This window comes from Ochotona princeps, chromosome 17, assembly GCF_030435755.1.
Source record: "Ochotona princeps isolate mOchPri1 chromosome 17, mOchPri1.hap1, whole genome shotgun sequence".
Lineage (NCBI taxonomy): Eukaryota > Metazoa > Chordata > Mammalia > Lagomorpha > Ochotonidae > Ochotona > Ochotona princeps.
This window is the reverse complement of record NC_080848.1, coordinates 26,298,464-26,324,095: the sequence shown is the minus strand read 5'-3', so window position 1 is coordinate 26,324,095 and position 25,632 is coordinate 26,298,464. Positions and strand designations below refer to the sequence as shown.

The window sequence follows — 25,632 nt, the reverse complement described above, 5'->3', positions numbered from 1 at the left end:
GCCTCCACCATGCACCAGCCATCACAGGGCTGCCATGGCCCAGCAGCATACAGCAGGGGATGAAAAAGCGGTTAGGAAGTGAGAAGGATAAAGGAGAACTCTGTACAGAGCTATGTCTCCTTCTCAAGGCCAGGCCTTGACCGAGTGGATGGCTCAGACCGTGCCTTGCTGTCCCCAGGCGGCAGGCAGGGCCCTGGTGGGAGAAGGATCCTGCTGTCATGCACATTCCTCGTGCTCCCTTCCTTCCTTCCTTCCAAACCCCTCTGCAGCAGCGAACTCTTAGGAGGATTAATTTTTAATAAATCAGCACTCTGATTTTCTGTACATATTAAAATTTAAGACAATGAGTCATTGAACCTGTAAGGCGTGGACTGACTAATTACCATGGAACAGCTGCCTGCAATGACCATGCAGCCCTCTGGGAATGAGTAGAACATAGCCGGTGCACAGAGCGAGCGAAGACTGGATGAGAATGCTGTAGTCGTGTGATGTGTGTAGTTCACCTTGGGGCTGGGTCAAGGGCAGGGTGTGGTTGGGCAGATCTGTGGGCACATCCTTGGGCATCCTGGGAGTGCTACCAATGCCCACACTTTAAATGGGTGCTGACAGGCAGAGAGGCAGAAAGACATTGCCAGAGGCTCAGGGCTCCTCTAACTTCCACCAAGGGCCCCAGAAGGAGGGCACAGCCTGTACCTGGAGTGATCCTTAGCGCTGGGCTTGGTGGTGACACGGGGCTTCCTGCCTCGCTGTTCAATAGTCAACCAAGCTTGTCCTATGCCTGTCACCCTCTGAAAACACCGCCTGCATTTTCAGTCCACTGCACTGCCTAGTCTGTGCGTAGAAAGCCCCTCCCTCTGCCCCACTCAACATGGTACACCACAGCTGCCTTCGCCTCTGGATCAGACACAAACTCCAGCCCCCCGCCCAGCACTCCTCTCCACCAACACACACCTGTTATTACCCCCGGTGCCCTGCATCCATCCAGAGCACAGAAAATGGTTGGCTCTGCTTCAGCATCACATGCAGTCACCATCCTGGCCTTGGAACACTTGCTCCTTCACTCTGGACCCCCAGCCACTCCCTTCATGCCAGCTGAACACGCGTGGTCCTGACAGCCCTGCTCAGATCTCCTGATCCCTCTCCCGCTGCCCGCAGATGAGCCTGCCCAACACCGATGGTGCTTTTCTCTCGCACACACCGTATTGTACTTGTGGCCCTCTTGCTACATGATGCTACCTCACTGTTCCCCAGAGCCCAGCAGTGTGTCTGGTGTCTGTGCAGGCCCAGTTGGTGCAGGTGCAGGAAGAATCTCTCTCTCTCTCTCTTTCTCTCTCTCACACACACACAATGGCAGTCACTGAAGACCTCAGCAACAAACAGGCATGAGGACTCCAGGTCAGTTCCTCCTTTCCCTGGGAACCAGGAACAGTTTCCAGACCTGAAGCCAGGGACAAAGGTCAGGGCTGCATGCTGCTCTGAAGCCAGAGAAGCCAAACCCACGGCCCTGGCTTCAAGCCTCTCTCTCCCGCGACAGGTCTCTGCCTCCCTTTTTCTGGAGACTCTGACCATTCTCCACCTGTGTCTCCCCTGTCTGGCCTCACTCCCTTCCCACTCCTGTGCCCCTCAAATAAATCACAGAGTTGATGAAGAGGGCCAAGTTCAACACAAAGGCAGCCTTTGATGTGTCACCATCATGTTTGTGAGAAGCACTTAGCTCACATCCCCTACAACTGAACTTCTGTACCACACTAACAGCCCTTAACTCAAATTTCACTCAACATCCATTGAATGTGGGAAGAAAAGAGAATGGCAGAGGCCTTGACCCAGCTTCTGCCCACTCTCACAGGAAGTGAGCATTGTGAGTCAGGTAGAAGAACCACCTTTATGGAGATTGCGCCAAGATCATTGGGTGCTGTAGAAAGGGGCCCCAAGGTGACCCGCGGCACACAGTGCAGCATGCATGCCTGGCAACCCCTCACAGGAGCAGGTGGTAGTTTTCCATTCAGCCTCCCTGGCTGGCACTGGGGACTCTCCACAATCTGAACCTGATGGCAGGGAAGAGCCCAGTTCCGTGCTGGAGTTTTTGCAGTGGTATGGCTGTGCTGAATGATGGGCTGAGCAGCTGGGCAAGGGATACAGAGAATATGAGAGCTGGGAAGGGGCTCCCTAGCCATATCCCCAGTGATCCCCAGAGACCCTGCACTCCTAAAGAAGTAATCCACAATGAACTTAGCCAAACAGAAATTGTACACCCAAAGGTCTCTGTTTTGCTTTAAAATTTACTTGAGGGATAAGTGAGAGGAGAGATCCTATGCCCGGGTTCACATGCTAAATGCCCACAAAGGACAGGGTTTGACCGCAGCTGGAAGCTGGGAACTCAACTGAGCTCTCCCATGTGTGTGGTAGGAATCAAATTCCTGCATCCAAGGGTCTGCTCCAGCAGGAGGCTGGAGTCAGGAACTGGAGCTGGGAATTGAGTTAGGTACATACACTGGACTGATTGATCTCGTTTCTGAAACAAAGTTTTTTTTTTGTTTCTGATCAAAACAGCACACTGGTTGACCAGAAGCTCTGATGGCTATGGAGTTCAGTGTATCTGTATATGTGCAAACATATTTACATGAACATGTACACATATAAGGAGGTACATACACAGGATTGATTGATCTTGTTTATGTATCTGATAAGCATTTGTATATCAAAGTGCCACAGACATATCTATCTGATGCCATGGATCAGGTCAGAAGTCATCAATATTGGCTTTCAAAAGGGACACATGGTGTTTCAGGACACAGGGTTTTTAGGAAAGAAAAGTTAATTTTTTAAATAAAAGATTAATTCACATTTATCGGAAAGGTATATTTACAGAGAGAAGGAGAAACAGAGAGAAAGATCTTCCATTTGCTGGCTCACTCCCCAAGTGGCTGCAACTGAGTCAATCCCAAGCCAGGAGCCAGGAGTTTCTTCTGGGTCTCCCATGCAAGTGCAGGGTACCAAGGCTTTGGGCTGTCCTGTACTGCTTTCCCAGGCCACAGGCAGGAAGCTGGATGGGAAGTAGAGCAGCTGGGACATGCACTGGTGCTCATATGGTATTCTAGCAGATGCAAGGTGACAATTTAGCTACTAGGCTATTGCACTGGACTCAAAAAAGGTTAATTTAAAGTGGAGGAAATATTAGACACTACTCTGGTAATTTCCATCATCTCACAGTCAGGAAATCTGAAGCCCTCAAGCAGGAGGAGGAGGCTTTAGAAAGCTTCCCCTTGATCCTGTCAGAGTCTTACAAGAAGTTCAAGGCCAAATACATTTAGGAGTCACTGTCAGTCTTAACCTGCCCTTAGCATGCAGAACATCTGGAAGCATAGTTAAGGCTGGGAGAAAGCCTGCAATGAGGGAATGCTTTTTAATCAGCTGCTGCTACATTTTTTGGTTAGGGAAACCTCGTGTCTCCTCATACCTCTCAACGCCTTGAGGAAAATGTCCAATCCTTCATCCAGAGTCGAATTCTGCCCAGAGAAGCAGTGAACTTGGCAGAGGCGATCAGGCCAGTAACACATTGTAAAACTGTAGGTCTTACAATAGATGCTGCCAAAGTTCTGCTCCTCCTCACCAGTCACCAGAAACCTTCCAAATGGGATGCCAGTCACTATCATTGGGCCCAGGATGCCCATGGAGACTGGGTGGGAAACTCGTGTGCCTTGTTCCCAACCCAGAGGGCCTTGGCTATTCAGATAAGTTCTCTCGCCAAGGATGCTGACATGGCTCAAAATGACCTGGAAAGCAAGCATCTGCCCTAAATAATCCCTTAAGCTAAAGTGGCCCTGGGAACCACAGCACAGTTTCTCAGGGGAGATCGGCTTACCCTAAGGCAGCAGGCATCGGAGTCAGACCCAACTGTGCTCCTGAGCACAGCTCTTTGTTGAGTCCCTGGCCTGGACCAAGTCTCCAGACCAAGGGAAGACCCCCGGTGTCCTTCACCTTCTCCTAGAGAGGTGGGGAAGCTAAGAGGAAGCATAGTCTTGAAAGTGCCCCTGGCCTCTCCTCTGTGCTCTGTGCCAAGCGCACGTGCTGCTCTCCAGCACCTTTGTACTCCCAGGGAAAAGCTCAGACACGGGCTTGATGGCCACCTTACAACAGCAGCACTGGTTGGAGGTTCTTATTCTACTGCTCAGAAATCCCCTCTCCACCAACCTCCCTGCTCCTCTTTTTCTCTCTCTCTCCCTGGCATCTGGTCCACCTTCACATGCAGTGAAAAAACACATGTAATACATTTCCGCTGCACCTCTGCCCCAAGCAGCATCTCGAGCTCTGTCCTGAGGTTTTGTGCTCAACACCCACACACGGGCTTCAGCTGAGATGGGAATGTGTGCAGGTGTGTGTTCTGAAGTGAGGAAGCAACCAAAGGTCACACTGCTGAGCACTCCAGGCCACTGTTTCTCAAAGCGCACATCCCCGAGCTGCCACGCCTGGCTCTCCTCCTGTGTCCCCTCTGCTGCCCTGGTTCTCCTGCTGTCTCCAGTCCCAGCTCACCACCTTCCCCAAGAACATCTCTGTTTGTTTTGGACTTGCTATACACGAAAGCCTAAGCCCTCCAGGGGCATGGAGAGCGGGAACTGTGCTTGTTTTTAAAGATGATCCCTTTTTAGCGGGCTGTGATCTTTAATTCATAACCGTTCCATGAGCCAGGCGAGCAGAGGACAAGGGCCGAGCACCGCCCTCACTGAGTTCTAACACACTTGTGGCTGTGCAGGAAGCTGGTTTTCACAAAAGCCAAGCGCAGGAAAAACATGCTAATTCATAAGCAATCGCTTCCAGGCCCCCTGGCTCAAGCTTTGGGATTGCCGCCAAGTGGTCTGACTGTGACCACAGCTCCTCAAGCAAGAGGTGGGGGGCAGGGCCTTCTATGCATTCAGGAGGGGACCATAAAACCCTCACCTGGCCAAGTTGCACAGTGGGCATTTCAGATAGGAGCTGCAGGGCACACTGCTGTATTCTACAAGGAAAGGAAGCTGCGGCATAGGGGCCCCCAGCCCCAGGAGGGGATGTGAGGAGAGAACTCATGGTCCCTGAACATCACCCACGCACCGGATGCATGCTGGGTACTTTATTAGAGCTTCACAAGGCAGGTGGGGAAACCCAGGCTCTTGGAGGTCACCCACCAGCTTCAAGGTCATGTCAGGAATAGATTTCTAGCTACACCTTTCACACTCATTCCAGGAGCAGCAGCAGCCAAGGCCAGTACTGAGAGACCGGTTGCCAATCCCACAGAGCCATCAAGGCTGACCAGGAACTCCATGCCCCCTGGGCTGCATATTTCAGAAGAACTACTCTCTTTTCCAGCACCAATGTCCAAGGCCACAGACCCAGGCTGAACAGGATTTTGCGACAGTACGCCATTGGTAACTTGAAGGAAGGTGGGTCAGGCTGGCACTACTCATGACTGTCCTGACAGCAGTACTAGAAGGACAGGCCACAGCACTCAAGGGGGGCCCTGAAGACCCACATCAAGCCTCACTCAGCCCCAGACTCCAAGAGTTCAATAAACATATTTAGGGACATGCTCAAGAGCCACGGAGCACTCCCAGGGAGAGCTGTTCCTCTGCAATCTGCCCTTTGTGCTCTTTATTTCACAGAGTGCTCTGCTCTGCCGAAGAAAGAACCCTCTGAGTGTCAACTTAGTGGCTCATGACTAGATAAGAGAGTGCAGTGTCACACAGCCCTTTATGAAGGAACTCGTCCAACCAGTGGTTTGTGTGGAGGAAGATACAGGCAGGAGACCTGAAGAGACCACACCATTTGAATCCCAGCTCTGCCCATTCACAGCTGTGCCACCTTGGTATAAGACATTCAACCTCTCTAGGCCTCCATTTCCTCAAGTGTAAAAAGGGAAGAATAATGGGACGCTGTCTGAGGATGGCAATGAGGTTTAAATGAGAGGATCCAGAGCTGAGCCTGGTTTACAGGATGTGTTCTGCACAGGTGAGTTCCTGCTGCTGTCCTCTGGCCAACAGCAGGCTTCAGGGATACGGTTCATCCCTGACAAGCAAGGATCTGGTCCTGATCACTTGGAGAGTGAGAAAAGGATGGCAAACACCAAGAACTGTCACAAAAGGCCCTGGGACACTTCAGATTAGAACCATTTCACAGTCCGCCCTTTCTAAGTCTGAGGCCCTTTGGATAGTTTGCCAGAATCCAGGAAAGACAGACCACATTAAATGATCCTAACCTATAAATGATTGGAATGACTACTGGGATGACTTGGCTCCCTCTCCAGAGTCCAGGACCCCGAGCTGAGGGGTATTTGGCCTGGAGTGTTGCACACACAAGAGGGTTCACAAGGTTTGTCGTCTCGTCCTCATCTGCGGCTGGTCAGTTCAGGGTCAAGGTGATCTGGGCCAGAGGCGTCTCCTCTCTGAAGACTGAGGAGGTTCCCATGTCCCTTTGGCTGATACGGTGTGACCCACTCCCTCTCCAGAGGAGACAGTCTCTCTTGCCCCAGTAGGGAATAAAGGACAGCATGAAGCGTGGTCCCAAGTGTCCTATGAAGAAGGTGGGAAGTCCCCAATTACCCTTGTCCTAGACACCAGCATCATGTGTCCAAGCCAGTCGGTGAGCCTGGGTTTGTTACCCATGCCTTACCATGCCTTCCACCTGACTAATCTGGCTGTCACCTTCAGGAAATATGGGCCTGAGGCGACGGGAGGCTTCTCTTGAGGACAGAAAGAGAGGGCACGTTTCTCATGGGAATAGCCAGCCAAGCATGGCAGGGGTGAGAGTTTCCCCTTTACACAACTCTCTGATGCCTGAAGTTCTCACCCAGGGCTTTGCTAGGGGGAGCAGACAGCTAACTTACAGGTGGCATGCTCTCCTCTGTCCCTTCCCTTCATCTCAAAGGCTAGAGCCCCCACTGCTGGGTGGTAGCTGTGAAAAGTTTTAAAGACTATAGTTTAACAAGGATGTGAGGAAGAGAGTCAGCCAGGTCAGACAGCTGTGCCTGTCTCACTGTTAATTCCCGAACCACCAGGGTCTGCAGTGTCCACTTCCCACCTCAAGTCTCAGAGAGCAGCAAAGCATCAATGCAATTTTCTCAGTTGGCCTCAGGAGACAGGCAAGAGCAAGGTGAGAATGAGATTAGGGACCTGCTCTTGGTGAAGGTTCAGCAATAGACAGCAAAACTTTTGCTCTTGGGAAACAGATGGAGAGACTGGATGTCTGGGGATGCTAGGCCCCAGATTAGCCACATATGCTGCAGAAACATCTCAGGACATGTGGACGGAGTGAACATCTTTCAAAAAGACTCCAGCTGCCTGCTGTTCCAGAATAACCACCCACTTTCTGCAGGTGTCTTCCTCAAACACCATTGCTTATGTCTGCTGACTCAGGACTTCCATGACAAAGCTATCTGCCAGGGATCTGGGGGCTTCTCCAGGAAACCCCTACCGCGGAGTATGCCACACCCACATTCTCATGCACCAGCATGTTCGCAGCCACATGACAGCCAGGACTGTCTCACCGAGAGCTTCAAGTATCCCTAGCTTGGGAGACCGTCAGGATCTAGTTATAGGCAAAGGAAGTACAGGCTAAATGCCTAGCATTCAATTCACTCCCAATACTTCTCCCTCTGGATATTCACCTGCCTCTTCAAGTACCTACACCTCAATTCCAACTTGGATTGCTAACAATAGCTATGGGAGAGCAGCGAGGTGGAGGAAGAGCCCCATCAGGCACTGGGACTGCCAACCTCACTTGAAAAACAGACACTCAATGCCATCACCCCCTCTTTTTTTTTTTTTTTTTTTTTTTGAGTTAAGACTCAGGCAAGGATCAAAGCACTAGGATTTTCTGTGAGTCTATAGAAGATTGTCCAGATACGCAGACAAGGTTCTGTCTCAATACTCACCAAAATAAGGACAAACGGGGTGGGGGCAGCACACAGCTGCACAAAGGAGCTTTCACCTTTTCTGTATGGCTTTAGTGCTTTTTATCCCCAAGGAGAAGTACTTCCCATATTGCTTTGTCACTTGACAAAGCCTTTTTTTTTTCAGCTGGGGAATGCCATTTCCAGCTGTGACTGCTCCAGCCACAGAAGGAAATAAATTCTTATCCTCCTTCTCATTTTTCGTTTTGAAGAAAAAAAAAAAAATTCTGTTCCCCTCTAGCATTGGATCTGCCGAAGGTCAAAGTCTAGTGCCTATAAACTTTGATAATTTACTATTTTGTATGGGCTCTATGGCTTTTAACAGCAGAAGCAAGTAATTTTTCTTTTTTTTTAAAGATTTATTTATTATTTTTATTACAAAGTCAGATATACAGAGAGGAGAGACAGAGAGGAAGATCTTCCGTCCGATGATTCACTCCCCAAGTGAGCTGCAATGGCCAGTGCTGTGCCAATCCGAAGCCGGGAACCAGGAACCTCTTCCGGGTCTCCCACGCAGGTGCAGGGTCCCAAAGCCTTGGGCCGTCCTTGACTGCCTTCCCAGGCCACAAGCAGGGAGCTGGATGGGAAGTGGAGCTGCCGGGATTAGAACCGGCGCCCATATGGGACCCTGGGGCGTTCAAGGCAAGGACTTTTACCACTAGGCCACGCCATTGGGCCCGCAAGTAATTTTTCACTGCTCATTCGCAACATGGAAAGGGGAAAAAAAATCTGCCGAGTCGGTCACATTGGAGGTAAAACACTTCATTTCCCTCCCTCATCTGCACAGGGACTAAGGAGGACTTCTTGCCTACAGACGCATACATTGGTAAGAGACACGTAACACATGGTCTGTGTTCATGCCTGGGGAAACAACAAAACGCAGCAGCTCCTGTCCACTATATTACATGAACCTATGACCTATGTACGAGAAACTGTTGGTCAAATCAAAGTTAGAGCTTCCATGGGTAACCAATCAATCAAAACAAACCCTGGCAATCCCGGTACTGCACAGATACATGAAGAGGCTTTCCAGGAGGGGAAGACGGGCACTGTGGGGCCCTGGCCTGGCACCAGGATGAAGGAAAACTTGGGGTGGGGGTGAGACTAGGAAGGGCTTCACTGAGCCTGGAGGGGATGGGTGGGTGCCCTTTAGCCCTCACCCAAGGTATTATGTCGGCATCTTTGTACATAGGACTGCTGTGCCAACAGGATGCTCAGGGTGAGCATGTTGAAAAAGACATTAGCTTCAGAGCTGGGTATCTGAGTTTCAACCCCGTGCTGGCCTTCAGTCAACAATGTGATAATGCTGGCAAAGAGTGTTCAACACCAAGCATTCACTGCATACATGCCAGATGCCATACCAAACATACGTGCGGTTGATCTTGCCTGATTCTTACTCCCATCTGCCACTTGGTCCTAGCCATCATCCCACGATGCAGATGAGGAAACCAAGGGACAAGGCTGTAACACCGAGGCAAGCCTAAAATCCAGGTGAATAAGCAGCTAAGGACTCCTAGACAGCACCAATGTAAGCCCTCTAGGTTTCCTCTTAGGTTTCTCACTTGTTTTTGAAGCTCCAAGAACCAGAACAAAGAAAAGTCTAACAACCTAGCATTACCTCTTAGGTCTGCAGGTGAAGCCTTGAGACCCATGATAGTGAATGGCTCTCTACAGGAGTTCTTGGACCTGGAGCCACTCCTCACTCATCTGCAGGTCTGTCCACGTGTGCCACACTTGCTACCGACAGCTCTAATCCCTACTTCCTGCATGGTGGGGTTTTAACCAGGCTGAGGAATGAGAAACCTCTCCCACACATCTATGGGCAGGCTCCCTGCCAAACCTCACCACACACTGGCTTCCTGTTCCTTTTGCCTCATGGATGATTTTTAAAGCTTTTTAATTGTCCTCAATAAATTACCTACATGTGAAGTGATTGTTAGAATAGTTTTGCTCATTTTTCTCACGGCACCTAAGCTGTTTATCACAGAGGTTGTCACAGAAAAGAAGGCTGCTGCTCCCACACTCCAGGCACAGGCAAATGAATGCTCATGACATTCTTTTTACCAGTCTTTATTTCATCCTAGCAAATTGCCTTTGGGCAGGACCAGACTGAGCATGCCCATGAAACAGCCTGGACATGGTCAGAAGTGGCACAAAAATGCCTGACTTGTAGTTGGTAACTACAAGGTGACTCCCCACCTGCTGAAATCTAAACCAATCACTTGCCCAACCCCACTAGGAGACACATTGGTGGTATTTCACACCACGTGGTTTTGGGGATTTGAGACTTAGAACTGGGAGTGGTTGGTGAGAGTGGGAGGGAGGACCAGGATGACCAAATGCATCATCCTAGAAGGCAAGCTTGGGACTCCAGAGCAGCACAGGCAGGGAATGGGGGAGGGGGGGTTCTTGACAGTATAAGCCAACAGGGAAGGACTCATGCTGGAAGGTGAGGGGCCAAAAGGAGCTGCCAGGAGCCTGGCTATAAAAATCCAAGATACCCTGGGTCGCTCCATGTCCTCATCACCTGTTCAGGAGCTCCAGTGCACAGCCAGTCAGCTGCACCTTGCTCTTAGGACAGGGGCAGCCAAGACTTGGGGGAAACACGACCAGGCCCTCCACAGCAGGTTTGCTCCTCCCCTGGCTCACCCTACTAGAACACAGGGATCTTAAATTTAGAGCTGGAAACATACTGGCAGGCTTCGGAATTACAAATGGAGCTGGTTAGTCTCTACAGCACAGATTTTTCTGGACTCTGATGAAGCCACCAGCAATGATGCACACATGACTGCAGTGGCACGAGCAAGATCAAAGCTTCCAGCCCCATCCAAATCTGACCCCATGCCTTCTTCCAAAAAGGCCCTCACTTGCCAGAGCAGATCACTGGCACTCACCAAGCCCTCTGTGTCCTCTGCCCATGTGGGTTCTTGTTTTCTGGTATGTTCTGGTTATTTCCGTCCATTCCACGGAAGTCCTCCTCAGCCTCCAAAGCCCATACCTCTGATCTCCAGATGGAATGAATGATGTACCATAGCTCACGTCTGCCCCTCTTTTACAGCTCCCAACCTCCAGCTCCACCGCTCTCCCACCTGTCCCCTGAATTCAGAAAGCTCGTTCTCACCTTGCCAGGGCAGTCACTGGAACACCCTGTGCTGGCACTATCACATGCTTCAAAAGGACTGCTCTGCTCTGCTAAATGGACATCCTCAGTGTGGCCAGTGTTGTGACACACTGGGTTAAGCTGCCACTTGCAATGCCAGCATCTCATATCAGCACCAGCCGGAGTTCCAGCTGCTTCACTTCCTATCTAAATTCCCTGCTAATGTGCCTGGGAAGGGAAAATAAGATGGCCAAAGTGCTTGGGTCCCTGCCACTTACCTAGGAGACCAGGCTATTGTTCCTAGCTCCTGGTTTCAGCCTGGCCCCGCCCTGGCTGAGGTAGCCATTTGAGAGGTGAACCAGCAATGAGAACATCTCTTTCTCCATTCCTCCCCCCACCCCCGTCATTCTGCCTTTCAGAGGACGCCTCCATACCCTCATAGGGCCCACTACCTGTCCAGGCCCACTTCACCCTAGCACCCAGTTCCAGTTGTCTCCACAGCAAGCAGGAGCTGCAGGCTGTGCGTTCAGCCCTCTAGTCACAGAGCTTGCCAGAGCACAGGGCTGCTGTCTTTTTCACAGCTAGGTCACCAAGGCCTGGGACAGCGCCGTGCAGGCAGTAAGCAGTCCCCCACACAACAGGCAGCTGAAGAATCTTATTTCATGAACAGGAGAAACTGGTTCTGCCGTGAACAAAGTTTGGTCTTTGAAGCCCCCAGAGAAGGGCTGTATATTCTGACAAGCACAGGTTCAGCCATAGGAAGCGGGGACTAAACAGGTTTGGGATTAGGCGAGAGCCATCTGGGGGCACTGGAAAACACACAGCAAGAATTACCAAAAACTAGTTGCATGTTAATATATGCTGCCTCCTCCTCCAGCTTATGAACACTGTAATTTTCTTCACTAAAACACTGTCTAACAGCACCAAGTCCCTTAATTACAGATGTTTGTATGCATTACAATCTTTACACAATTAAACCTAGTAAGAAAGAATAAATGGTTAAGTACCCCCTTGCCCTGTCACTAACCCATCCCTCCCTTTACCACAAAAAAAAAAAAACACCACACACGCACACACACGCACACACACACACACACACACACACACACACACAGGTGCTGTCAACACCAGGTTGAGCTACAGACAGCGAAAAACCCTAGGAAGTTAAAATTCGGGCTGACACAGAACTCGGCCGCAACAGGGGGTAAAGCCAACTTTCAACTTCAAACCTCAGCTTCTGACAGCTCTGCGATTGACTTCGATGTCACATGAAAGGTTTGTATGCATTGCACAAAATGGCTCATTTTGGGAGCAAACATCTTTCTCTGCATATTTCATCTTTAGACACACACACACACACACAGCTGGGTGACCCACCGGAGGAGGCAGCTCTTCTGGGATCAGCTCCTAAAAATTTCACAAACGCATTCCTGGCCTAGGGGTATTTACCAGGAAGTCTGTGGCCACCATGCTGGAGCCGAGCAGGTTTAACGGAGCATTCTCTCTCTGGGATGCTGACTGTGTGTCCTGAGGCAAACGTCCAACAGGGAATTTCTATAATAACAGTTCCCTCCCACACCACCCCGACATGATCCCATGCAGACAACCCAGTCTGGTTTAAGATTGCGGGGAGAAGACAGGGCACCATGCCCTGTGAAAGCTGGGAGCAGACTAATGAAAAGGGATGAAAAGGCCCTGAGCACCATCATGGTGCGTGTGTCCTATGAGCCCAGAAGCTGGAGCTTGCAATAGATCAGGCTGGAAGGCTTGAAGAAACACCTGCTCTGGGCATGTTCAGCACCAGGCTCCCCAGATGCACAGCAGCATCTGGCAGGAGGATTTGGGTCACCTTGCAGCTCTGGGGAGAAGGTGCTGAGCAAGGAGCTCTTCTCCATGCACAGCCCGGTGTTCCTGCCTGCAACCCCTGGGGGGTTGGGTGTGGGGAGGGGGACAGATCTGTCTCCTGAGGACCTTGGTGCTGCACAGCTTCATGCCCCGCGGGCAGTGGCTGAGGTTATCAGGTAGACATGGCCTGGCCACTTACCAGCAAGGCAGTGCTCAGTCCAACAAAACCCTGCCCAAGCCTTGTGAGTGAAGAGGCTTGGAGAAAGGGGCAAGGCACAGGGATCAGCGAGCATGCAACTCCCCTATTTCTTTTCCTCTCTTCTTCCCTACCTCTGCCCCTTGCCCATTCCTCACCAGGGCCAACAGACACCAGCTGGAGTTCCAGAAGCAACCAGTAAGATGATACAAATATCACTGGGCTTATGTGGGACTCATACCAGCCTCACAATGACAGAGCCCACACAGGGACCATTTTGCCCCTGAGAGACCTGAGGCTCAGGGAAGGGGAGTGCTCTGTCCAGTGAAGCGATAGGGTCCAGCCAGGGGCCCTGTGCAAGCCCAGCTTTGAGACAGGCCTGCCTCACAAGAGCAGAACAGACAAAATCACACAGCAGCCAGCCAGTCATGGGGCCCTAAGTGGCAGTGGTCCCTTCTAGGCATGAGGTTGTCCCCTCTGTAGGATGGGGGCTCACATTTTCCACTGTGTCCTGTGCAGCCAGGAGGCACTAACTGTTAGGCTGTGCCCACCCATAACCCGCTCAGGGCAGCTGGCAGTTGGGGTAAAGGCTGGCGGCTGGGAAGCGGCAGTTCCTGCTAAAGCCACGTGTGCCAGTGCAGCTGTCAGTAAGGCTCATTAGTCAGCACCAACAGCTGCCACCACTGAACATGTGGGCTAACGGAGGCTTACCCGAGGCCCTGCTGTACCTCAGGGTTGGGGGAGACAAAGCTCCCCTCTCCCCTGGTTAATGCCAAATCTAAGTCACCTTGAACCTAAAGGCCTCCTGACAATCCCTATTCCCCAATGCCCGTCTATAAGCTCAGTGGATTTTCTCCTTGGGCTCAGGTCAGACAGGAGACACCAAGGACCCAGAGGCCCTTGTCCTTATCCCCCATGTCCCTGTGTCCCCAAGGCTGGGAAGGAGCAGCTCAGGAGGAGGGATTGAATCTCCCCCATTGGTACCCATCTTTACCCTTCACATTCTATGAGGGACATTTTGGGAGGCACCATCAGCTTCCTACCCTGAGCATCCAATTTCTGGGACTGCCTGACTGAGACACCCAGTTCAAACTGTTGAGTGAGTAATGGTGACAAAGTCAGCAGTGTGCAGGGTCTGTGGGTGTAGATGGCTCACGAGGGTGGAAAACTAGCACCAGTGTATGGGAAGGAGAGGGACTCCCAACCTGCTCCCTCCCAGCTCAGCCATCTTGTCAGCATGAGTCACCAGCCCTGGTGAGCATGTGGGTGATTCTGTAAACCCATCCCGTCAATGGAAATAAAACATACAGGCTCCAACCTCATATTATCAGGTCAGCAGCATCACAGCTGCCCACAAAAGGCCACATTGCCTGAGAGCATCTGTCTGCAGCCAGGCCAGGTGCCCACCCCCACAGAAGCAGCAGGGGGCAGTGTTGGCAGGAGCATGCCTACCAGAGCCGAGCCGCAGTCCCTGCAGCAGAATGGCCCTTGACCCAAGGCTGGCTCCCAGCACCGCATTTACGTGGGGCCTGGGCAGGGTCCACTGACTCATGTATTTTTGCAGCTCTAAAACACCAGCAACATCACTTCTTGGGATTAAATAAGGGCAGATAAAAAAGGAAGCCCAGGGTAAAGCTTCCCCCCCCAGCATCACCTCACTTTGGGGGGAGCATACTATCTGTGTGTTCACATGGAAACAGACACACACAAACACACATTACACATTCAGTTCCTGTACAACTGTGACTCATCAAAGGCCCATGGTAGTGTGCCCAAATATAAGTAGATTTGTTCATCTATAAGATGACCAGCATTTGAGCAAAGTTCTCTAGCCTTTAGCATGGGCAAGGCCTGCTTCCTTGTGATTTCATTTTGGTTAAATGCTCCACAAAGAGCCCAGCTCTGACCCAGGTAAGCTATGCAGGTGTAAGTACATGCTCCCACCAACCTCCAGGTCCTAACCCCTAACACTAACACACACACACACACACACACACACACAGAGCAACACTGATAAACAAGGTCTAATCGATACAAAGCCCATGTGGCAGCTGTCCTGCTCAAGGATGGAGCCCCACCTCACCACCCTCCTGAGCACAGTACCAACTGCCTTCCATAGCCTGAGGAGTCCCACAGCTGAAACTACCACCTCATTCCAGGGACAGCAGAGTAGCTTGCTTACCCTGGCCACCAACCACGGTCCAGGAGACCCAAGTTGCACTGAACAGAACCCACCCCAGCACCACAGGCACAAGGTCACCCCGTGGCTCCAATTGCCAGATCGGCACACAGCCTTCCTTCAGCCACGATTATGGCATTGACAATATGTGACCAACATGCAGTCACCCCTTACTCAAACAGCTGAAAACCTTTGGTTTCTATATATCACTAACCCACCCCTTTTGATCCTCCCACACAGACCCAAAACTCTGGGTTATCCCTGAAGAACTCTGGAAATGTACTCAATCCCCAGATTTTTAGGGAACAGTCCACATCTGGGTCTTTGTCTGAGCAGTGAGCTCTTTCAGCTCAAGGTCCATCTCCCCAGCGACAGCCACAGGTCTGTAGCAGCTCTCCTCTGCTGGATGGAAGAAGTCACTTTTTGGGAGACCTTCATGATATTGAGGAGAATCTGGGTTTCCCTCTGCCTTCGGCTATGTAGGCCCCAACCCTGGACCCAGGCAAGTGACAGTTCCACCAGGGAATGTCACCATTCAGCGGGAATGTGAATCCTTACCCAGACCTACAACCCCACCTGGCCTGCACCCTACAAAATCCTATCAATCCCACAGATCAGATTCCAGCAACTAAAGTGGGTGGGAGCTGAGGCTTGTGGGTTGTTACTCGGTGCAAGAGAGAACTGTGCTTGGACACAGTCTCAGAAGACTCAGACCTAACTAAGGAGCCCTCGGCTATCAAGTCTCTGCAATACACAGTCTGGCACCTGTTCTCCCACAGAGCCACTTCCAGGGGTCTGCCCTGTTCTTCCCTGATCTCAACCCACTCCTATCCCACCCTCACCCCAATGTTGTGTTTCTAAAAATTCCTCAGAGGGAGTGTTTTATTTTCTTAACTGAACTGTGGTTTTCAAAATAGTCCTGACCTTCCTGTTCCCCACCCCCACCCCTTGTCACAGAGCAACAGAAATTAAATTGATGCCTGCTATCAGGGTTCTGCATCTCAGTGATTACGCCCGGCCGCCAGAAAAGCCAGCTGCCGTTCCAGCCCATGGACAGAAACCCTGTGGCTAAATCTCACCCCACCAGCTCAGGAAGGAGGGCATGGAGGGAGCTGGGGCGGGGGGCGGGTGGAACTGAAGGGCACAGGTAACAATTTATGGCCTCCTTGTCACTGTGGTCTTATCTCCACAGCCACAGCCCCCTTTCTGAGAAACTGGTACCGTTACTACACCCCCATGAGAGCTGCCCCCTGGGGGATCTGGCTGTTTGGGACAGGTGGCCCAGCTGGGGAGCAGAAGCCTGCTGCAGAAAGCTCATCCTGCCCTCACCAAAATCTCCTTTCCAGGCAGGCAAGGGACCCAGCATGGGCCAAATTCTGTCTCTATCCAACTGACAGAGCAGACAGAGGATGCAGCAAGAAATGGAGGCTAAACCTCCCCAGAGAGGCTCTTTGATTCCATTCAAAACAATGAAAAAATGTGTGTCCGCCTCTCAGACAGACTCAAGGAGTTCTCCTTCACAGCACCCAGGGAAGGGCAAGATGACCCTTGGTGTGTATGTCTGTCTGATGTTGGCCTCTCTCAACCAGATGGGGTTACCCAGTGCAAGAGATGATGAGGACCCACAAGAGCCAGACCGTAACTTGCTGCCCTTCTCCCCAGAAGAGATTGCGTTTCCCAAACATGGACTGAGTGGTAAGAACATGGAAGAGTGTCACCACACTCTACCAGCAACAGGACCCTCCCTCCCTTTCAACCCCGGGCTCCTTGGAAAGAACATGGCTCCCAGTAGGACGTGGGGAGTAGACTGTATAAACCTGCAGAGTAACCTTTCTCCTGTTCCCCACATCTTCCCTTATTTCCATCTGGAGACTGAGCCAGAAAAACACATCCCTGCTCCACAGGGAGGAAGAGGCAGAGCCAAGGACAAAAGTTGCAAGAAAGCTTCACTGCAGTGAACACGGATTCTGTCTGCTATCTGCTGAGTGCATTTGCTTCTCTCTTCTTTCAGACTCTGCCTGCAAGGTCTCCCTAATTTACTCCGCAGTTCAGTCTACAGCGGCATCCCCAGGCATAGCCATCCCATGGGAATGCCCCACCCTGAGCTGGAATTCAAGGTTTGACCCGATCCAAGTCCATTATCGGCCTCAAAGAGGTCTGGTGCATTGACTAATATTTCCAATGACCTGGGAGCAAAAGCCAAGAGACTTCATTTATTTATTTCTATCTCACTTTGTTCCAAAAGAGATTGAAAACGTCTTACCAGAATAACTACAACATGACGAAAATAGATGAAGAAATGAGTTCAGATGGAAAAATAAATCAGAAAGTAAGATTTCTGCCCCCAAAGTGTACATGCTACCATCGGCCAAGGCATCTCCAAGAAACAAGACATGAGAATGTCTTTTCCTCAGTTCTGTGCTGGTCAGAAAGATGAGACACATTTTCAGCAATTCTTCCACAGTGTACACATGAGGCTGCAGGCTGCCAAGTGTCCCCAGTGTCTTTGAATCTATGTTGGACCCCACTCACTCCCTGGCTGCTGGAACCAGCCCAGGAGAAAGACAGGGAGGGTACAGGAAATGTCTTCTAAACCCGAGCACTCCCAGAGCTCCCTTCTGCCTGCACAGTAACCCAGCCTGGCCAACCATTGTTGCCAGCAGTTTTCTGTGGTACTTCCAGTTCTAAAACCTTTAGGATCTTGTGACTCACCACTGTCACCTTCAGAGGAGTGGCTTCGCTGGAAGACCCTTAGTGCTCAGTACGTGTCACTCACTGCCATGGTCAAGCTCAACTTTCTAATCCTTCCCACTCTCTCCCTCACTGCCCTCACCTCAGGGGGGTAGACTGCCCACACCCAGGGTCCCAGGTTTATATCACTTCAAAGTGTGTAATCTCTATGCTTTTGGTAGTAAGGTCCACTTCTAGAATTGATTAGGAATGCTCCATTCTAAATTGCTTCATCACCTCTACGGAGCAGAGTGGGAAACACCCCATGTCTCAAACTCCAAAGCAATGTGGGGGTGAGACAGATAGCTCTTCCCTTTTAGATGATGCCACGTAAACCAAAGACCTATCATTTGATCCCATCCAAAGAGCCACAATCCATCACCAAAGACTGTGGGGGCACATATGTGTAATAGCTAAGCCCTAAGGCACTCCTTGGCTGAGGAGACCCCTTCAACACAGAGAAACGATTTTCTAATTAAATGGTGAGGCTGCATTATTGACTTTTGGTGAAAAGAGTAGCCCAGGGGAGGAAAACAGTGATCAGAGGTAACCAACCTAAGAACTGAATGGAGGCATCAGTGCCAGAGCATCTTGGGTGTACCAGGCTCCCCACCATTCAGTCTCCACAGAATAGTTTAAGGGCTCATGTTCTCATTTGTCTGCTGAAACCTTTCCAACGGCTTTCTACAGCGCTTAGAACAAAATGCAGGTGTGGGCAGTGAGTTATACTGGTTATAATACCAGTTCTGACATCTGCATCCTGTATTAGAGTGCCAGGGATGAACAGCCAGCTCTGTCTTCTTACCCAGCTTCCTGCTAATGCAGATGCTAGCAGGCAGTATGCTGATGGCTCAAATAATTGGGCTCCTGCCACCCATGTGGAAGACCTGGATTGGGTTCCTGCTCCTGGCTTCACTCTGGCCCAGCCCTAGCTCTACAACAGGGAGTAAATGAATGCAGGCCTATCTTTATCTTTCCATCTCGGTAGTCTCTCTGTCTCTCAAAATAAGGGCACGTCTGACATATTGACGACACAGATAAATACAGAGGACAGGTAGGGACGAGGTAGGAGGGATGGTGCAGCGGGTTAAGCAGCCAATTTGAGTCCCAGTCACCTCACACTTCCAATCCAGCTTCTGCTAATGTACCTGGGAGGCAGCAGAGGATGGGTCCAGTATTTGTGTCCCTGCCATTGATGTGGGAGAAGAACAGGATGGAGTTCTTGGCTCCTGGCTCTGGCCTGGCTCAGTCCTGGCTGCTGTGGGCATCAGGTGAATGAACCAGTGGATGGAATTATCTTCCCTTTCCCCCAATTCCTGTGTCACTCTGCCTTTCAAATAAATAAGCAGGGCCTGGCGCAGTAGCTTAGTGACTAAATCATTGCCTTGCACATGCTGGGATCCCATATGGGTGCAAGAGAAAGTAGGGAAGCAAGAGTAAGGTGGTGATCACCAGAGGCCGTGAGGGGCAGGTGGGAGCAGAGGCAATGGAAGGGTCCAGAATGTTGCTCAAAGGTACAAAGCTTCATTCGGACAAACTGACCTGAACCACACAGCACGCTGACTGCAGTGAACGATAACATATTTCAAAGTGTTACAAGAAGAGGTTTTCAAATGTTTTATCACAAAGAAATGATGTGAGGTGGTAGATGTGTGAATTAGCCTGATTTGATAATTTTGTAAGGCATATATGTATTGTGGCGTCAATGTGGGGCTATTACAACCCCCAGACACATATAATATTTGTCAATTTAAAAAAAAAATTTAGGAGCAGGTATTTAGTACAACAGTTAAGATGTCCACATCTTGTATCACATGGCCTGGGTTCACGTCCCAGTACTATTTCAGATTCCAGCTCCTGATAATGCATACCCTGGGAGGTACCCTTGGAGAATGAACTGAAGAATGGCAGATCCCTTTCTGTGGATCTCTCTCTCAGCCTTTCAAATAAATAAAAACATTTTTAAAAACCTAATCATGCTGTATTTGTTGCAGAAAAATAGCATTAAGACTAAAAAACTTCTACTACTATAAAAAGGCATTATGAAAAGAGAAGGCACACACAGGAATGAACAGTGCAAAGGACTCTCCAAGAAGAGGTGTTTCTGGAGAATGATCACAGCTCCTACTTCTTGGTGGGGGTTCCATTATCCCCATCAGGGAACTCCAAGAGGTCAGGGTGGGTGCCTGCAAACAGCAAAAACATTTCTGGTCTTTGGTCATTTTCCCCACTGTAGAAGCTTCCCAGGGCAGGTGCCACATAACACAGCTGGCCCCCAAATCCATGGATCCCATATCCACAGATTCAATACACCACAAATCAAAAATATTCTTTAAAAAAAAGTGTGCTGGTACTAAACATGTACAAACTTTTTCCCCCTACTATTCTTTATACAATATCATAGCATGGGTATTTATGTGTCATTTACACCATGTTAGGCAGCGTAAGTCACACAGATGGCTTCCAGAGTGTGGCAGGACACAGTGTTTTTCCTCTATGCATGCTGTGGCCTAAGTCTCTCTTGTTAAAAGGAGACTCAGTCACTGCACATGGGCCTCCCCAATCCAATATGGCCCCATGTCAGGTAATTACATCTAAAAAGATCCTGTTGCCAAATAAGGCCACATTCTGAGGTTCCAGGAAGACATGATTTTGGGAGGAGACACTCCTCAACCCAGCACATCCGTCAGCTCAGTGCAGCACCTGACAGGAGCAGCTGCAGTCTCCATGTGGAGTGCTGAGGGCTTGCAAGACAGAGCGGAGCAGGAGGGAATGCAATAAGGGTCATCTGGGAAGTAGAAGTGATTCAACCAGGCTGGGGAGGGGGCTGTATGTGGGACAGAGGAGGTGCTTTAGCAGATGAATATCTGTCTCCAGCAATGAGTCAGGAAGAGCTGTCAGTAGCAACACTGCTCTCTGGCACAAGAATTTGGGGCAGAGTCCAGGCTGGAAGCCACAAGCTTGGCCTGAGAGAAGCCTCCAACATGATAACAGACTTGTGTGGCAGGCTGTGTACAGGAGAGTCAGGTGGGGAGAGGTCTGGGCTGCAGGAAGAAACTGCATGAAGAGGGATGGTGGCTGAGGCCATGAGCATAAAGGGGCTCCAGGAATACCCACAGACAAGGAGCCAAGGTTAAGGGCAATGCCTCACAACCCAGGGACATCTGCCAGATCCCAGGAAGACATAGCCTTTTGATACACGGATGTGACTGCCACCCTCTAAACTCAACGCCCAATCTAAGAGCAGCACAAAGATGCACACTATAGAACCTGAGAACGGCAGGCACTGAGAACAGAACCAATGACAAAAGAAGCGGCAACCAAGATGCAGGAAGAGACACAGGCTGGCGGCTCACCCAGGCAGCTCCAGCAAGTCACTTCAGCCCTTGGGGCTGCACAGAGGTGCTGTGTCACAGACGAGGAAACCAAGGTTCTCCCTCCATGCAAAGTCTGTGACTCTCATCCACCAGAGTCACATTAAGTGCCTGGTAATTCAATAATTCAATTAAGAGAGGTCTATTAAAAAAAAGCTTAATATTTAATAGAAGAGTTATGAAGTGTGGCACAACTCGCTGTGATTAATAGGCACAATTAAAGGCTGAATGCAATGAAGGGAGAAAAGCATGGCTTACTGGGACCTCACTGGGGGTACAAGCGGACGTAGACAAACCTTCTTTCCATACCTTGTCCTGCAGCCGGTGCCCAGCTAAATCTGAGCTCCAAGGGAGGGCTCTGGGTACAAATTTGGGTGGCATATTTGCCCAGGTAGAGCAGTTGCCAGTAGGGGCAGGGTGCCAAGCAGGGTCTCTTCTGGCCTTCCCAACAGTCAGAACTTGTTTGTCACAGAGCTGGAAGAGGGCCCACTCTGATCTATGCACCCATTTTCATTTCACTGCAACCAAGTCTTTCTGGAAGCAGAAAGGTCAGAGGAGGAATGGGATTGCCAGACAGGAAACTGGAACGGCTGAGTTCCCATACTTCATGCTAAGAGGATGGCTGGCCTGATGCTTCTGCCTTCTTACGTCAGGCAGCTCCCCACTTGGAGGCTATAGGTGCCATGGGCCTGCACCCAGCAACCCAAACGCAAGGTGCAGGACATGATGTGCCACACTGATCATGCTATGGCACACCTGGCCTCCTGCAGCTGCTGCTAAATTCAAAGGACACAGACACCCACAAGCTAGATGACAAGGGGCTGATGACACTGTGTTCAATTTAGCATCTCAGGGGCCTCCTCTGTGAATTGGTGGCTCACATCCTACATGGTGCCCATTCTCAACTGCTCCTGATTTATCATCTCAGGAATGCCTGGCCCTAAACATCTACAAGCAGCCTGGCTTCTGGCTTGCAAGGTGAGGTCCTGGAGGGGAGCGAGTCCTCAACAGGAAGGCCAAAATGAAGGAATGTGGAGGAGATATCATCACAGTCAGGAGGAAAGAGCAAGTTACTATAAGCATGAAAACATCTTTCCCTTTCTGGCGAACAGGAGAAGGCCATACCTGTTCTGTGGAGCACCTGCCTGGGGCCAACCAGCAGGACAATCTGTCAATTAGAAGTGGGTTCTGTGTCACTACCTGATATCTAGATCACAGACGAGGCCCAGGGGAAAGCTGTGTAGGCATACACCATGGCCACTCAGAGCTTGCTCACCACCTTTAACTAAGAGCAGTCAGTTAACATTACACCATCAGCGAGGGCAATGTCAATGGGTGGGTGGGAACTCCCAAGCTGATGCAAGCTTAGCTAGAACTTTCAATGAAGGCAGTTGGAATGAGACACGCTAAAACACCCCATGATATCTTGATGACCATTACCACTGAGTAAGCACTGGAATCACAATACAGGTTCTGCATCAATCCTCTCTGTTAAGCCAAACCACCACAGCAGGAGGCAGGGGACTGTTCTCATTCGCATGCAAAGCCACAGGGCCCAAAGCCCACAAATGCCAGAGCCAAACCGAGCCCTGCTGGACCTCAGCAGGAGTTCCAGAAGGTAAGGTGTAGAGCCAGAGACCAGTGTAGCCAAGAGTAACCTGCTCGGATGGATCCACCTACATGTGCTTGGTGGGGACATTACTACAGAGCTTCCCAGCTCACCAATGTGGGGTAATCAGTCAGCACTGGACATTGAATGGGTTTCAACAATTGGAAGCATTAGGGGCACCTCCTAGTCAATCCTTTGACCCTTCAACCAACTGCAAGCAGGCCAGCATCTTTCCCAGCCTCTCTTGGATGAGACACTCACGGAATAGGGGCTGCTCAGAAATTCGTAACCTTAAGAAACTGGACAGGCAGGTGGAAGCTGCTAAGCACAGACCTTGCATCCACTCTGCAAAGATGAAGGAACCATTAAGGAAACCCAATACAAATAGGCCATTGTCCACCAGATTCATGTGTTTGATACAAAAATACATAGCACACAGGCAACAAAACTGAATGATTGGCACATCGTGTACTCCAATGTGTCAGTCAGTTGGGGTACAGGAGGAAGCCATGATCCTTGCCCTCAAGAGCCACATCCACAGGAGTAGAATCTGTGCTCACTCGTGTCAAGACCAGGGGACCACAGAAGAAAAAGCGGAAAGCAGGCAAGCTTGGGTTTAGCAGGAACACACACACACACACACACACACACACACACACACACACACATACACACTCAAAAGACGTAAAAATTCATTACAATCATTGATGTGAACAGTTTGCCATTCATGCCAATGACCATGCAAGCAATATAGTGGGGGGTTCACTGTTTAAAGTTGCATGATGTCAATGTCAGGGGTATTTTCCTGGGTGGCATCAGAAGTTCTGTGGAATGGGCAAGCTGCAGATATGTTATTCACGGTCATCTGCTAACAACGTTAAGACACTGCAGAGAGTCTGGTTCTTACAAATATCGAGGCACATATGATTTAAATGAAAATCACATGGAGCAAGCACTGTGTGTGGGGTCCTCCCAGGGATCCTACCATACCAATGTCTTATCCATCACTTGTCCAAGGTCACACAGTTGAACAGCCAGCTGAGCCTGCTTGCCTGCTTGCCTGCCTGCCTGCCTGTCTGCCTGCAGCGTCCACACTCACCACCAGCATGACCACTGCAGGGCACGCACACAGCAGACAGCCCCGCAAGGACACATACCAAAATGCTGACCGTGGCTGGCTCTCTGGAATGAATTGACAAATGCTCTTTTTGGCTTGTCTCTTCTTATCTGATTCTTTTTAGAATGTTCTGCAATTATTATGAATGATCCGGGGGTACTAGTTTCATTTTTGAGGATGATAACGCCCCTAGTTATGACTGCCAATCCCCAGCAGTCTAGTCAGTGGGTCCAGGCTTTTACTGGTTATCCAGGACAACCTTCAGTGTGCCACACATGTCCTTGCTCTCTGGTCCCTGACAGATGGTCTTCATTTCATCACAGCCTCCCTGGACACGGGGTGACAGGATGGAAGCTCCAAAAGCATCCAGTCGGGAAGGACGGCAGTGGCAAGAGTCACTGGGTGATCAGCACAAACAACACCCCACGAAGATGGTTTTCCTGGCATCTGACGGTACGCTGTCAGCTTTTCCTCCCCTTATCGGGAGGACAAAACTACTGAAGTTAATTACACACTTACCAACACCCCTAAAACCAGGGCCAGTCTTCTTGCAGACAGGTTTTGGAGCAATGCTGTATATTTGGGCACTGTGTGAATCACTGTGAACTGCAGGGCAGGTAACATTTAGAGAGTCCAACCTACTAGAAGCCAGGACTACAGGGGTCTGCCATGGGTGTCGGCCACTCTCAGCACTGGTAAAGGCTGTTTGCTACTTCAGGAAAAGCCAAACAGGTTGAGGAACAGCTGGGTGTGCTTTTGCCCATGTCAGTCACGACTAAAAGAAATACAGAGGCCCTCTCTATCAAAGCAGTCAGGGGGACCCCTCCCAAGTGACCTGACCTCTGCTCTTGCTAAGCCACGGAAGCAGTGATCACAGAATTCAGAAGCCCCTCATGCTACAGGCATCTGGCATTGCTTGCGTTCCTGTCAATGGATAGAGTTGGTGTCCTCTTAATCCCTTTGCCAAACACTTCTCCAGTTGGCCACACTTAGCCAAAAACCTTCACTGCATGGTTGAAATGTGCAGACCACTGAAGAAATGAGGATGCCACAAGCCAAGCTCGCAGCTGTTCATCAGAGATTTCCATCACAAGCAGATGTAAAAGGTAACAGGTGAAAACGGTAGTGTTTCCTGCTGCCCTGCGCTGAGCCCCCAGCCCATACTCTGACACTGTAGGGATATTGCCTTGTCACCTGTATTGTCTGCCCTACCTGTAGCTTCCATGAGGGTGAAGACATGGGCACCACATGGTCACCTCAGCCTCAGGTACAGCAAAAGCTCTGGCCAACTCACTCCTTTCATTCAGTATGTTAAAATGGACAAAATATCTTGTTTAAGCAATTGGCTCTCACAAACCTCCTAATGTCAGGGGAAAACCACAAAAGGGATTCTGGGTGTCTACTGCATGCAGGGTGCTGGGCCATCTGTCAGAGGACCCCTCCCCCCCACACACAGGTGTCTGCAACCCCAACTCAACTGCAAGGGAGAGAGAAACAAGTAAAACGCTGAATCCTCTTAGAAGAGCAATACAAAATATAAGGAACAATGGCAATGCAAGCACAG

General features: G+C 50.3%; 1 protein-coding gene and 1 long non-coding RNA gene across 15 annotated transcripts in view; one reads left to right on the top strand and one right to left on the bottom strand.

The window, feature by feature from the left end:
* The window catches only part of MSI2 (musashi RNA binding protein 2), a 364,778-nt gene that overhangs the window by 183,298 nt on the left and 155,848 nt on the right, over positions 1-25,632 (bottom strand). The gene's annotated exons all lie outside the window — the stretch shown is intronic.
* LOC131482412 (uncharacterized) lies at positions 5,858-7,295 on the top strand. Its single transcript, XR_009246973.1, has 2 exons — positions 5,858-5,979; positions 7,025-7,295. It is a non-coding gene; the product is annotated as an uncharacterized LOC131482412 (long non-coding RNA).